A 12,630-nucleotide genomic window follows, 5' to 3' on the forward strand; every position below is an offset into this window, starting at 1 on the left:
TGTAAATTGATACAGCCACTATGGAAGACAGTACGGAAATTCCTTAAAAAACTAGAAATAAAACCACCATATGACCCAACAATCTCACTCCTAGGCATATACCCTGAGAAAGCCAAAAGTGAAAGAGAAACATGTATCCCATTGTTCATTGCAGCACTATTAACAATAGCTAGAACAAGGAAGCAACCTAGACATCCATCGACAGATGAATAGATAAAGAAGCTGTGATACATACATACAATGGAATATTACTCAGCCATTAAAGGAACGCATTTGAGTCAGTTCTAATGAGGTGGATGAACCTAGAACCTATTATACAGAGTGAAGTGAGTCAGAAAGAGAAATACCATATTCTAACACATATATATGGAATCTAGAAAAATGATACTGAAGAATTTATTTACAGGGCAACAGTGGAGAAACAGACATAGAGAATAGACTTATGGACATGAGGAGAGGGGAGGAGAGAGTGAGATGTATGGAAAGAGTAACATGAAAACTTACATTCAGTTCAGTTCAGTCGCTCAGTCATGTCTGACTCTTTGCGACCCCATGAATCGCAGCACGCCAGGCCTCCCTGTCCATCACCAACTCCCAGAGTTCACTCAGACTTACATCCATCAAGTCAGTGATGCCATCCAGCCATCTTATCCTCTGTCGTTCCCTTCTCCTCCTGCCCCCAATCCCTCCCAGCGTCAGAGTCTTTTCCAATGAGTCAACTCTTCCCATGAGGTGGCCAAAGTACTGGAGTTTCAGCTTTAGCATCATTCCTTCCAAAGAAATCCCAGGGCTGATCTCCTTCAGAATGGACTGGTTGGATTTCCTTGCAGTCCAAGGGACCCTCAAGAGTCTTCTCCAACACCACAGTTCAAAAGCATCAATTCTTTGGCGCTCAGACTTCTTCACAGTCCAACTCTCACATCCATACATGACTACTGGAAAAACCATAGCCTTGACTAGACGGACCTTAGTTGGCAAAGTAATGTCTCTGTTATTACCATCTGTAAAGTAGATAGCCAACAGGAATTTGCTGTATGGCTCAGGAAACTCAAACAGGGGCTCTGTATCAACCTAGAGGGGTGCGATGGGGAGGGAGATGGGAGGGAGTTTCGAAAGGGATAGGATATATGTATACCTACGGCTGATTCATGTTGAGGTTTGGCAGAAAACAGCAAAATTCTGTAAAGCAATTATCCTTCAATAAAAAATAAATAAATTTTAAAAGCTTCAGCTCAGGTGTCACCACTTTCCAAACCCCTTTGGGACTAAGCACTTTGTCTCTTGCTCCCAAAGCACCAGGTCCAACCTCCCACCATATTGATTCAGTCTGTTCATGGGTCTGAGGTTTCCCCACCAGACTGGGAGCATCTCATGTCTGACCAAGAGCAGGCCCAGGAAATCTTTCTAAATCCAAACAGAAGCCAAGACAAGAGCCCCCTGCTGACCTCCCAGGCATATTTGAGGTTCAGATGAACCTCCTGATAGGAGATATTGGGAAATCCCCAAAGCAGTGCCCATGGGCACCCACTGGGTATTTCACAAACAACCAGGAGATGTTTCGGCAGAAGGCCTGCAACATGCTCAGCAGTGAGCTGGGCCCTAAGAGGACACCAATGGGGCCAACATTAGCCTCCAAGGCCCCCTGACCTGGGGTGGCCCATCCCAGCAGGAAGACTACTGAGGTTGCTTGGAACCAGCACAGCTTAATGATTAAGGTCACAGGTCTGGTTCTGTCAGGTCTGGGAGTCACCTCTGCTGACCTCTGGGACCTTTCCACTGGCACCTGCATCCCAACTCCATGTTCCACCCCCTCAGCCTTCATGACAGTGCCTGTCCACTGCTGCAGGTCCCCTTTACCCTCCTGAGACAGCCATGTGCAGGCTCATGGGCTCTCTCCTGGGATCCTGTTATGGGCTGACTGTCTCCTACAAATGTATAGGTTGAGGTCCTAACCCCCAGACCCTCAGAACTGGGGACCTTTAAAGAGGAAATTAAGACTTAACCAGCTCATACGGGTGAGTACTAACTCGATATGACTGGTGTCTTTACAAGATGAGAAAAGGACAGATGAGCACAAAGGGGAGACCATGTGAAGACACAGCAAGAAGACTGAAGGAACCAGCCCTGCTGACCCCTTAATCTTGCACTTCCAGCCTCCAGAATTATGACAGGATTCATTTCAGTGGTTTAAGCTACCCAGTCTGCCGTGAATCATTGTGGGAGCCCTGGGGAGCTAACACAGTCCCTTCTTCCCTCATGGGAGGATTTCTGGGCCCCTGTCACCCACTTGGAGCAAAAGGTTCCTGGTGACAAGCAGGGGAGGGAGTCCCCGGGGCTTTCTGCAGACTAGGCTCTGTGTGCAGGGTCACACTCCAGACATCTGGATTCAGCTGGGGCTCACCCTGCACAGCAGCCTTCTCCCCCATCAAGATGTCCTGCCTTCCCTGTAGGACCCTCCATCCAGAATGGAAGCCACAGGGCAGAGCTTGAGTAAACTCACCCCTTACCAGAGAGGCCTGCGAGGCCCACTTCCTTATTCTCATTAATCCCAACAACTCCCTATACACCAGATATCATCTTGGAGGATCCCGGAAAGGGTGACAAAATCACCAAGACATAACTTAAAGAGCTTGAGACACCTGACCAAGACTGAAAGCCACTGACTAAGCACTTCAAGGCATGAAGCAGCCAATTCAGTTCCCATCGCTGGCCTCTAGTTCAGTTTTTCTGGGCTTTTACCTCTCAAAATGGAGCCCTAAAGAGTTTAGACCTGAGTCTCTGAATGTACAGCAAGTATGTGTGGCACAGGCCAGGAGGAAAGCCACTGTGTGAAGACAGGCTGCTCAGGCCAGGACCTGAGGTTTCTCTCTCACTCATCTCCACTCCAGTCCATCCTCAAGGCCTGTCCAATCCTCCCACAAAATGTATTTGTGCTGTGTCTGCTCTGAACCACCTCCACTTTCTGAATGTTTCACCTGAATACCTGGGCAGCTCCCAGCCAGCCCCCCATTCCACTCTGCCCACTCCCTGCATATTCCAAAGAAAGGTCTGATCCTGTCCAGTTCCCGGGGGATAACTTGGTTAAATATGCAAATAAGATTTAGACCAATAAGAATCTAGGGGTCTGCCCAAGGTCACACACTGGCGTGGAGGAAGAACTGAACCCAGGTCTGTTGGGTCTTTAGGTCTGTTGACCTTGATGCAGGGGTGTACCCCTGAAGCAGCAGAAATGGTAGAAATGAGACAGGCTTTGGAGTCAGAAAGACATAGTTTCAAACCCTGGTTCTACCCTTATTAGCTATGTAGCCCTTACAGATTCTTATTGGTCTAAATCTTACTTGCATATATAACCAGGTTATCCCCCTGGAACTGGACAAGATCAGACCTTTCTGTGGAATATGGAGGGAGTGGGCAGAGTGGAAAGGGGGGCTGGCTGGGAGCTGCTCAGTATCATCTCTAAAAAGGATTGGATGCATATCCCACAGCTTGTGTGAAAAGTAAGAAAGGTTTTAAGAAAATGGATGTAAAAACCTCAGGGACATAATAAGGCTCTTAGTTTTAATTCCCCCATCCCCAAACAGACCTGGGGTAGATATTTGGATGTAAATAGTTAATTTAAAGGGTGATCCCAAGAAGCATTTTGAGGGGATAAAGGAATGACCCAAGAAAAGTAGGAATGCAAGTATAAAATAGTCAAACTTTGGAGATATTACAGGTTTGGCGTCTGACCACTGTCATAAGTAGGTATTGCAATTAAGCAAGTCACACAAATGGTTTGGCTTCCCAGGGCATATAAGTTATGCTTACACTCTTCTGTAATCAGCTAAGTGTGTAATAGCATTGTATCTTTAAAAAACAGCAGGCATACCTTAATTTTTTTTTTAGTTTTTATTTTTACTTTCTTTTGCTTGACAATACTGTATTGGTTTTGCCATACACTGACATGAATCAGCTACAGGTGTACATGAGTTCCCAACCCTGAACCCCTCTCCCACCTCCCACCCCATATCATCTCTCTGGATCATCCCCGTGCACCAGCCTCAAGCATCCTGTATCCTGCATCGAACCTGGACTGGCGATTTGTTTCACATATGATATTATACATGTTTCAATGCCATTCTCCCAAATCATCCCACCCTCTCCCTCTCCCACAGAGTCTAAAAGTCCGTTCTGTACATCTTTGTCTCTTTTGCTGTCTTGCATAGAGGGTTATCATTACCATCTTTCTAAACTCCATATATATGTGTTAGCATACTGTATTGGTGTTTTTCTTTCTGGCTTACTTCACTCTGTATAATAGGCTCCAGTTTCATCCACCCCAATGTATTCTTTTTAATGGCTGAGTAATACTCCATTGTGTATATGTACCACAGCTTTCTTATCCATTCATCTGCTGATGGACATCTAGGTTGTTTCCATGTCCTGGCTATTATAAACAGTGCTGCATACCTTAATTTTTAAACATTTTATTACTAAAATTGCTAACCACCATCTGAGCTCTTAGCATGTTATACTCTTTTTGCTGTCGGAGGGTTTGAAATATTGCAAGAATTACCAAAATGTGACACACAGAGACACACAGTGAGCAAATGCTGTTGAAAAAATGGTGCTGATAGATTTGTTCCACACACAGAAGTAAGTCTGTTTTTATTTCTTCATCATCAAGTGCCGTGCCTGACAAGAGACCTTAGGAAGACATGCTGATCCAACTGTACAATAACGAGGGCCTTCTAATACTCAGCCATTCCCTCCTACCCTCCAAACACTGATACTGGCCTCACCTCCTGCTTGAGCCTTCCACGAGCCACTCTCAAGTGCCTGCAGCTTCCACCATGGAGTCCAGCACAGCCCTGGAAGACAAATTCTCTGCATGGAGACAAGACATGGGATTGCTGGGCTGGGACCGAGGACATGTGTAAGGGATTTAAAAAATGGAGCAGAAAAGAACCAGGCCAGCAGCTTAAGTGAGCACTGCAAGATCATCTGACCTTCTGGATCAGCTCTTTTCAAGCAAGGACCGCCTATAAAGATGGAAAACAGATGTCAGAGGATGATGATGCCAAGTGGACAAGACCCAGGCCTTCCATCAGCTTCACCAAGAACAACTTTGTAAACTGAGGCTAAGTATTCCTTCTAGGAATGTAGTCAAGGGCCACAGAGGGTCTCTGAAGCATAGAGCGACCTATGGAAGGGAGCACTGGAGAAGGCAACAAGTGGAAAACAGGAATCAGCTGAATATGCCCAGACATGAGATTACAGAAGAAATGAAGGAATGATTAGAATGTGTTGCTGGGAGGAAGTCATCATGTGAGTCCAGACCCCAAGGTCCCACTCCAATCTGTAATCCACTTCCTGTCACATATGGAGGTGGTACTATACACTCTCAGTGTCCAGGTAATAGGGTTCCATGAGCTAAATTTCGAAACTTCCAAGGTTGCAGATCTAGAAAGCCAAGATAGAAGGCAGGGGTGGGGACTGAGATCAGTAGCCAGATGGAATGTGTTGCAACACCAATTAAGTTACACCAAAGACAACAGACAACTGTTATTTCCCTACAGCACTACTTTGATGGCATAATCCTTGTTGAATATTAAACAACAAACTCAGTGTGGCACATGAACCTTATAAAGTTCAGATTATAATCAGACCCGTTCAGAAAAATTGAGACTATGAACTCAGCTTACCCCAGGAACACACCGTTATGGGACAACTCTAGTGCCTGACACTAGAAGTCAAGACTTCTTTTATGATTTCAATTCTCTCAGAATATATACATTGAAAGACAATCTAAAAGTTTGTTACCTGCCTGCCCAGAAAGTATATTCACAAAAAAAAAAATGTATATTGACTAAAATGTAATAGGCTCATATTCATTAATTTATTTGGGGGACTTTAATCAACAATTTAGGGCTTATGGAGTTACTTTAGAAGTAACAAAAGCCAGAAATTTTCAAATACCTCTCAAAAAGGAGACCCTTAGTCTCTGTAGTGTTAGTTGCTCAGTCGTGTCCAACTCTTTGCAACCCCATGGACTGTAGCCCTGCCACGCTCCTCCGTCCATGGGACTCTCCAGGCAAGAATACTGGAGTGGATTACCATTTCCTCTTCCAGGGGATCTTCCCAAACCAGGGATCAAACCCAGGTCTCCCACATTGCAGGCAGACACTTTACCTTCTGAGACACCAGGGAAGCCTGGTGGGTAGATCACAATTCCCTCTAAAGTCTATGATCCGACAGATTAGGTTAGTAATTCTAATTCCCCAAGCAGTTATGGAATGGTCAAAGAGACCAGGAAAGACTGACCGAGGAAGGAAAGTTTGGTCCACACGCTTCATCCTTAGGCTTTCAATCACTCACACACACAGGCACACTGCAGTTAGTAAAATAAAGCAGAAAACATATATACTGAGAAAGCAGAGAGGCTAGAACTCTGAGTCTCTGATAGGTTAGTAGAAATGGAAATTAGCTCTTTTTTCCTATCGGTTCAGTTCAGTTCAGTTCAGTTCGTGTCCGACTCTTTGTAACCCCATGAATCGCAGCACACCAGGCCTCCCTATCCATCACCAACTCCCGGAGTTCACTCAGACTCACGTCCATCAAGTCAGTGATGCCATCCAGCCATCTCATCCTCTGTCGTCCCCTTCTCCTCCTGCCCCCAATCCCTCCCAGCATCAGAGTCTTTTCCAATGAGTCAACTCTTCGCATGAGGTGGCCAAAGTACTGGAGCTTCAGCTTTAGCATCATTCCTTCCAAAGAAATCCCAGGGTTGATCTCCTTCAGAATGGACTGGTTGGATCTCCTTGCAGTCCAAGGGACTCTCAAGAGTCTTCTCCAACACCACAGTTCAAAAGCATCAATTCTTCTGCACTCAGCCTTCTTCACAGTCCAACTCTTACATCCATACATGACCACAGGAAAAACCATAGCCTTGACTAGACGAACCTTAATCAGAAAAGTAATGTCTCTGCTTTTGAATATACTATCTAGGTTGGTCATAACTTTTCTTCCAAGGAGTAAGCATCTTTTAATTTCATGGCTGCAATCACCATCTGCAGTGATTTTGGAGCCCAAAAAAATAAAGTCTGACACTGTTTCCATTGTTTCTCCATCTATTTCCCATGGAGTGATGGGACCGGATGCCATGATCTTCGTTTTCTGAAAGTTGAGCTTTAAGCCAACTTTTTCACTCTCCTCTTTTACTTTCATCAAGAGGCTTTTGAGTTCCTCTTCACTTTCTGCCATAAGGGTGGTGTCATCTGCATATCTGAGGTTATTGATATTTCTCCCGGCAATCTTGATTCCAGCTTGTGTTTCTTCCAGTCCAGCGTTTCTCATGAATCATTAAGGAAGTGCAAATCAAAACCATAATGAGATACCACCTCACATTCATTAGGATGGCTACTATTAAATACACACACACAAACAGACACAAGTATACCTCAGAAATATTGCATGTTCACCACAATAAAACAAGTCACAAATTTTTTTATTTTCCAGTGCACATAAAAGTGATTTTATATTATACTATTATCTATTAAGTATGCAATAGCATTATGTTTATATATACAAATTTATATGCACCTGAAACTAACACAACTGTATACCTGAAACTAACACAACATTGTAGATTAACTATATTTCAATTTTTAAAAATCATAGTTTTTTAAAAAATGACCATTACATGAACACTGGAGTTCTGATCTGACTGAAGATCAATTCCCTGGGTTGAAAATAAAAAATAAGAAAATATTAAGATATCCCCTGTAGAAAAAAGTTACAAATTAAACCACTTAAAGCAGTAACTTTCCAGTAGAAAAGCCCTAAGGAGATGATGTGGAGCCCAGGAGAAATGGGCCCAGCCAGACCCAAGGTAATTACTGCACATTTGTCTTTAACAATGTCCACTGGGTACTGCTATCTGGAGGCCAAGAGTAGCTCAGAAAATAATCTGAGTGTGAGGTCCACACATCTCTTTGAAGCCCAAGAATCAGGGAATGAAGCCTCCTTGCTCACTGTGCCTTCCAGGCACAGATGTACTCCTCACCCTGCTTTCTATGGGGCTCAGGGTTGTGTCTCTGGCTTTAGGTTGCTTCTGAGTTGTCTGTCCCTCCTTAAGGAAAAGAAGCAAGTCAGGAAGAGGCACATTCCTCAGGTTGGGTTGGCAGAAATCAGAACAACTGGACAGGTCAGTGCCAATGTGGGCACAAGAGGAGACACTCCTCTCTCAATGCTCCAAAATGTATAAGCCCAAAGACATCTCCTACACTTCTCAAAGATAAGCAGTACAGGAGACCTGCAGAATGCCTTGGAAACCATCTAGGAATCCAACCCCATCACTTTACAGGGAAGCAATCAGAGTACAGAATTTCTAAAACCACACAGGATTCGATTCCTAGACAACCTCACTCAGCCTCTGCTCTGATTCCCGATTGTGGAGGCCTGTCTATTAATTCCATCTGTTTCTAAAGCTTATCCTTGACAGAGACATCTGAAAACATTTGCTGGCGTTAAGACAGGCTCAGGAGCGGAGCAGGTGTCTGCCCACAATGATCTATTTCACATCACATTGAATGTAGGCAACTTAGCAAGGAAGAAACTAGTAGAAATTAAACCTCAAACCATTCCTATAGCCTCTAAATTCACATCTTATTTTTGCTGGCAGATGTACAAATATTCTGACATAGACGTTATCTGTATGTACATGCTAGCTTATGTTCTGCTTTCAAAGTCTGTATAGACAAACAATATCCAGAAATGAACACATGCTCCCACTTTTAATATCTGTATAATATTCCACTGCATTGACAAATCATAACTGCAAAGCTATTCTCTTATTGGGCATTTGATTGTCTTAACCTCTTTTTTAAACACAGGAATGTTTCAACAAATATCTGAACAAATTACCTTCTTTTTCCATAGGGTTTGTTTCCTGCTATATAGTTCCAAATGTAAAATGCCTATGTTTACTACATTTACTTAGTTTGTGTAAACCTCTATAAGTCAGATAATAGTACTAATCTATAGTTTGGGGTAGAATTTAAAAGCTAAAATTTAAGTAGTTAGTACAGTACCTGCTCTGTAGTATATATTTATTATTAATTTATTACTACTAATAATATATCTATATAGTTACTTGGAAAGCATGATCACTTAAATATACCTAAACTTTTCCATTAAAATCTATTTGTATCATATATATATCTTTACTTTATCCATTACAACTTTCTTTGAGCAAATATTTTATTTTTCAAGTTAAATTAAAAACCCAAAATATCAATTTTATCATTGGTGGGAATGAAATCACCTTTTTCATTGTGTTTTTTTGTGCGTATGGTTTATTTTTAGCAATGACTTAACACTTCAGTTATGAGATATTATGCAAAAAAGTTATGATTTTATCTCTTTTTCTTCTAGAATAACCAATACCAGCATTTCTAGTGAAATATTACATAAGGAATGATAACAGAGAATATTCATATCTTGTTCCTTTGAGGGAAAAGGTTTGTCTTCCATAAATAAGATGTTGAACAGACAGTTTACATATTAAGACAAACACTCTTAATGTTTTCAGAGTTTTAATCTATAAAGCAATGATAAGTTTATCTAGATACTTTATCCAAGTCTAATTACATTATTTTGATATTTGGTTCATGATGAATTAGGTTAATGGATTTCCTTGAGTTTAACAGTTAACTCAATGTGTCATTTTCTTAATTCTCAGATATTTTATTTGGGGTACTTATATCTATATCTATGAACAAAAAAAATTAAGGATTTCTCTGTAGCTCAAATGGTTAAGAATCTGCCTGCAATGAAGGAGATCAGGGTTCGATCCCTGGGTCGGCAAGATCCTCTAGAGAAGGGAACGGCAATCCACTCTAGTATTCTTGCCTGGAGAATCCCATGGACAGAGGAGCCTGGTGAGCTACAGTCCATGGGGTCGCAAAGAGTTGGACACGACTGAGCAACTAACACATGAACAAAATTGGTCTAAAATATTTCTTTCATTGTCATTGTTTAGCTTGAATTTAAAATACTTGCCTCTAAAAGTGAACTGAATAATAATAGTAACAATAATAGTAATAGCCAGGTTAACTGCTTACATGTACAATGCACTATTCTCAACAAATAATAGGCATTTTCTCATTTAATCCTCACAATAACCTCTTTTAGCAAATATTTCAGATTATCCACATGCTACAATTTTCTCTACTTTTAAATTTTTTATTACTGAATTAATTATTGGTGCTTAGAAGATTTTGAAGACATTGGAATCAGGTGCCCCCTTAGAAACTATTTAATAACGTTATGTTTCTTTCTCTATTAGTCTCATATTCATGTTCTCTAATTCATTTTGCACCGTTGGGGATATTTCAAACATATGTAAGTAGGCATCTATTGTTTATTTGACAAGATGTATTAGCCCACAGTTGAAAAGGATGTGGCAAGGACTTTGAGTTTTAAATGAGATGAGGAGCCACTGGAGGACTTTGAGCAGAGAAGTAACATCTGACTTACATTTCTTACCATTCACCCTAGATGCCATGTAGAAACAGACTGCTGAGGATCGGACGAGGATAGAAACAGTGAGCCTGGTTAAGAGACCACTGAATAACCTGGATTGAAAAAAAAGAGTTTGGGCCACAAAGGCAGCAGTGGTCACAGAGAAAAAGTAGTCCCACCTGGTTACAGTTCAAAGGTAGAGATGACAATATACTGGATGAGGACAGTAATTGATTATTTAATAAGAGGAGTTAAGGATGGTACTAAGGTTTTGGCTTGAGCAGGTAGAAGAATAAGATGCGACTGAGGAAGCAGCAGTTTTGAGGAAAAGATCAGCAACATGGTTTTAGACAAGTCAAGTCTGAGACACCTGCCAGATCTAAATGTATACGGAATGCAAGAAGTTGAACCTAAGTAAGTTCAAAGTTCAAGAGGAAAATCCCAAACTGGAGAGAAATCTGGCTGGTATGTAAAGCTTTGGGGCTAATGAGACCACGGATTGAAGGAGGCCACCTATAGAATGAGTGTAAACAGAGAAGAGGTGGGGCTTGAGCTGCTGAAGGGATGTCCACACAGCTGGAGGTCAGAAAAGGAGGAGCAAATGAGCAGCCAGTGAGGGAGGAGAGATGCCCAGATGAAACTGCTTCAAAGCCAAGTGAAAAATGTGCTTCCCAAAGGAGGGAGTGACCAACAGTGCCAGGTCCTGCTTGTTGGGTCTCAGGAGATGGAGCCTGAGCACTAACCACAGACGGAGCAATGGCGGCCTTGACAAGGGACACTTCAGGGATTGGTGGAGAGGCCTGGAACAGGGGCTTTGTGAGAGAACAGGAAGGGGGAAGTGGAGAATGACTACTGATCACATTCTGAGAACTTTTGTGGAAAAGGATGGATAGACAAATGAGTTGATGGCTGGGGGGGAATGTGAGGTCAAGCGTGGATTTTTCAAACTGGGGGATGTCTGTAGGAACGGTCCAGAAGCAATGAGGGATGGGAGGAATCTTTTCTGTTTTGAGTTAGACTTTTTGAGTTTCGGTATTCTTAAAATGACTCCCCTGGTGGCTCAGTGGTAAAAAACCCACCTACCAATGCAGGGGATGCGGGTGCAGTCCCTGGGTCGGGAAGATCCCCTGGAGCAGGAAATGGCAACCCACTCCAGTACTCTTGCCTGGAAAAAATCTCATGGACTGAGGAGTCTAGTGGGCTACAGTCCACAAGGTCACAGGAGAGTCAGACACACTTAGCGACTAAACAGCGAAAACAATTCTTAAAATAGGAGTACTTGGAAAGACTATGTTCCCAACCAGTGGGAAATAGTAACAGGAAAATGTTCTTCTCCCGTATCTCTGGGGAAATGGGAGGACGGGAAGGAAAAGACAGGATGGAGACTCCTTGGTTTGAAAAGAATGTTAGTCAAGAAAGGACAGAGCATTAGTCCCTGCGCCACAGCTCCCGTTCACAATGGAGCGTGTCTCAGCATCTCTGTTGCAGCTACAGGAACAAGCCGTCTCTTCCCAGTACAGACAGCCTTCTTTACCATGTCCCTATTCCACCCATCCTGCCCCACATGCCCTTCTCCCATCCCCAGGCTGGCCACTGCAGGATTCCCTGATCCATTGACAAGAATGCCCCAAGTTTAAGGTTACCTGGTAGCACTTCTTCAGTCTTTTTGAGAAAATCAAAGCACTACTTTGAAATCAAACTGACCTGGAATCAAATCCTGATGTCTTTGGGGAAAATTATTCAAGCCCTCTCAGTCTCAGTTTACTCATCTGTAAAATAAGAATAATAATGCCTACTTTATATACATTGTGAGCATTAAATACATGCACCTACATACACATGCCTAGCCCTGTATATGAAACACAGTAGGTGCTCAATAAATGTCAGCTCCCTAGTCTAAGGGCTGTCACCTTTCCGTTTGACTAGAAGCTTCTTGGGAGCAAGAACAATGTCCTTCATTGTTTTCTCATCACTCACATCACCCAGTAAAGAGCTGTTTTAATCAGCACTGGTCAAATGAGAATCTAAACCATATTAAATACATGCTTTCTTTCAGTTTTTTCACTGAACAGATTTTTTTCTCAGCCTCTTAGGCTTCTATCTTATGGCTATCCTTTACCGAAGATT

The 12,630-nt window shown here is 42.5% G+C and overlaps 1 protein-coding gene across 2 annotated transcripts in view; it reads right to left on the bottom strand.

Annotated features, from left to right (window-relative positions):
• Nucleotides 1-12,630, bottom strand: part of LOC138429538 (cytochrome P450 3A24) — a 100,675-nt gene that overhangs the window by 74,652 nt on the left and 13,393 nt on the right. The window lies entirely within an intron of this gene.

Source organism: Ovis canadensis, chromosome 24 (genome assembly GCF_042477335.2).
Source record: "Ovis canadensis isolate MfBH-ARS-UI-01 breed Bighorn chromosome 24, ARS-UI_OviCan_v2, whole genome shotgun sequence".
Lineage (NCBI taxonomy): Eukaryota > Metazoa > Chordata > Mammalia > Artiodactyla > Bovidae > Ovis > Ovis canadensis.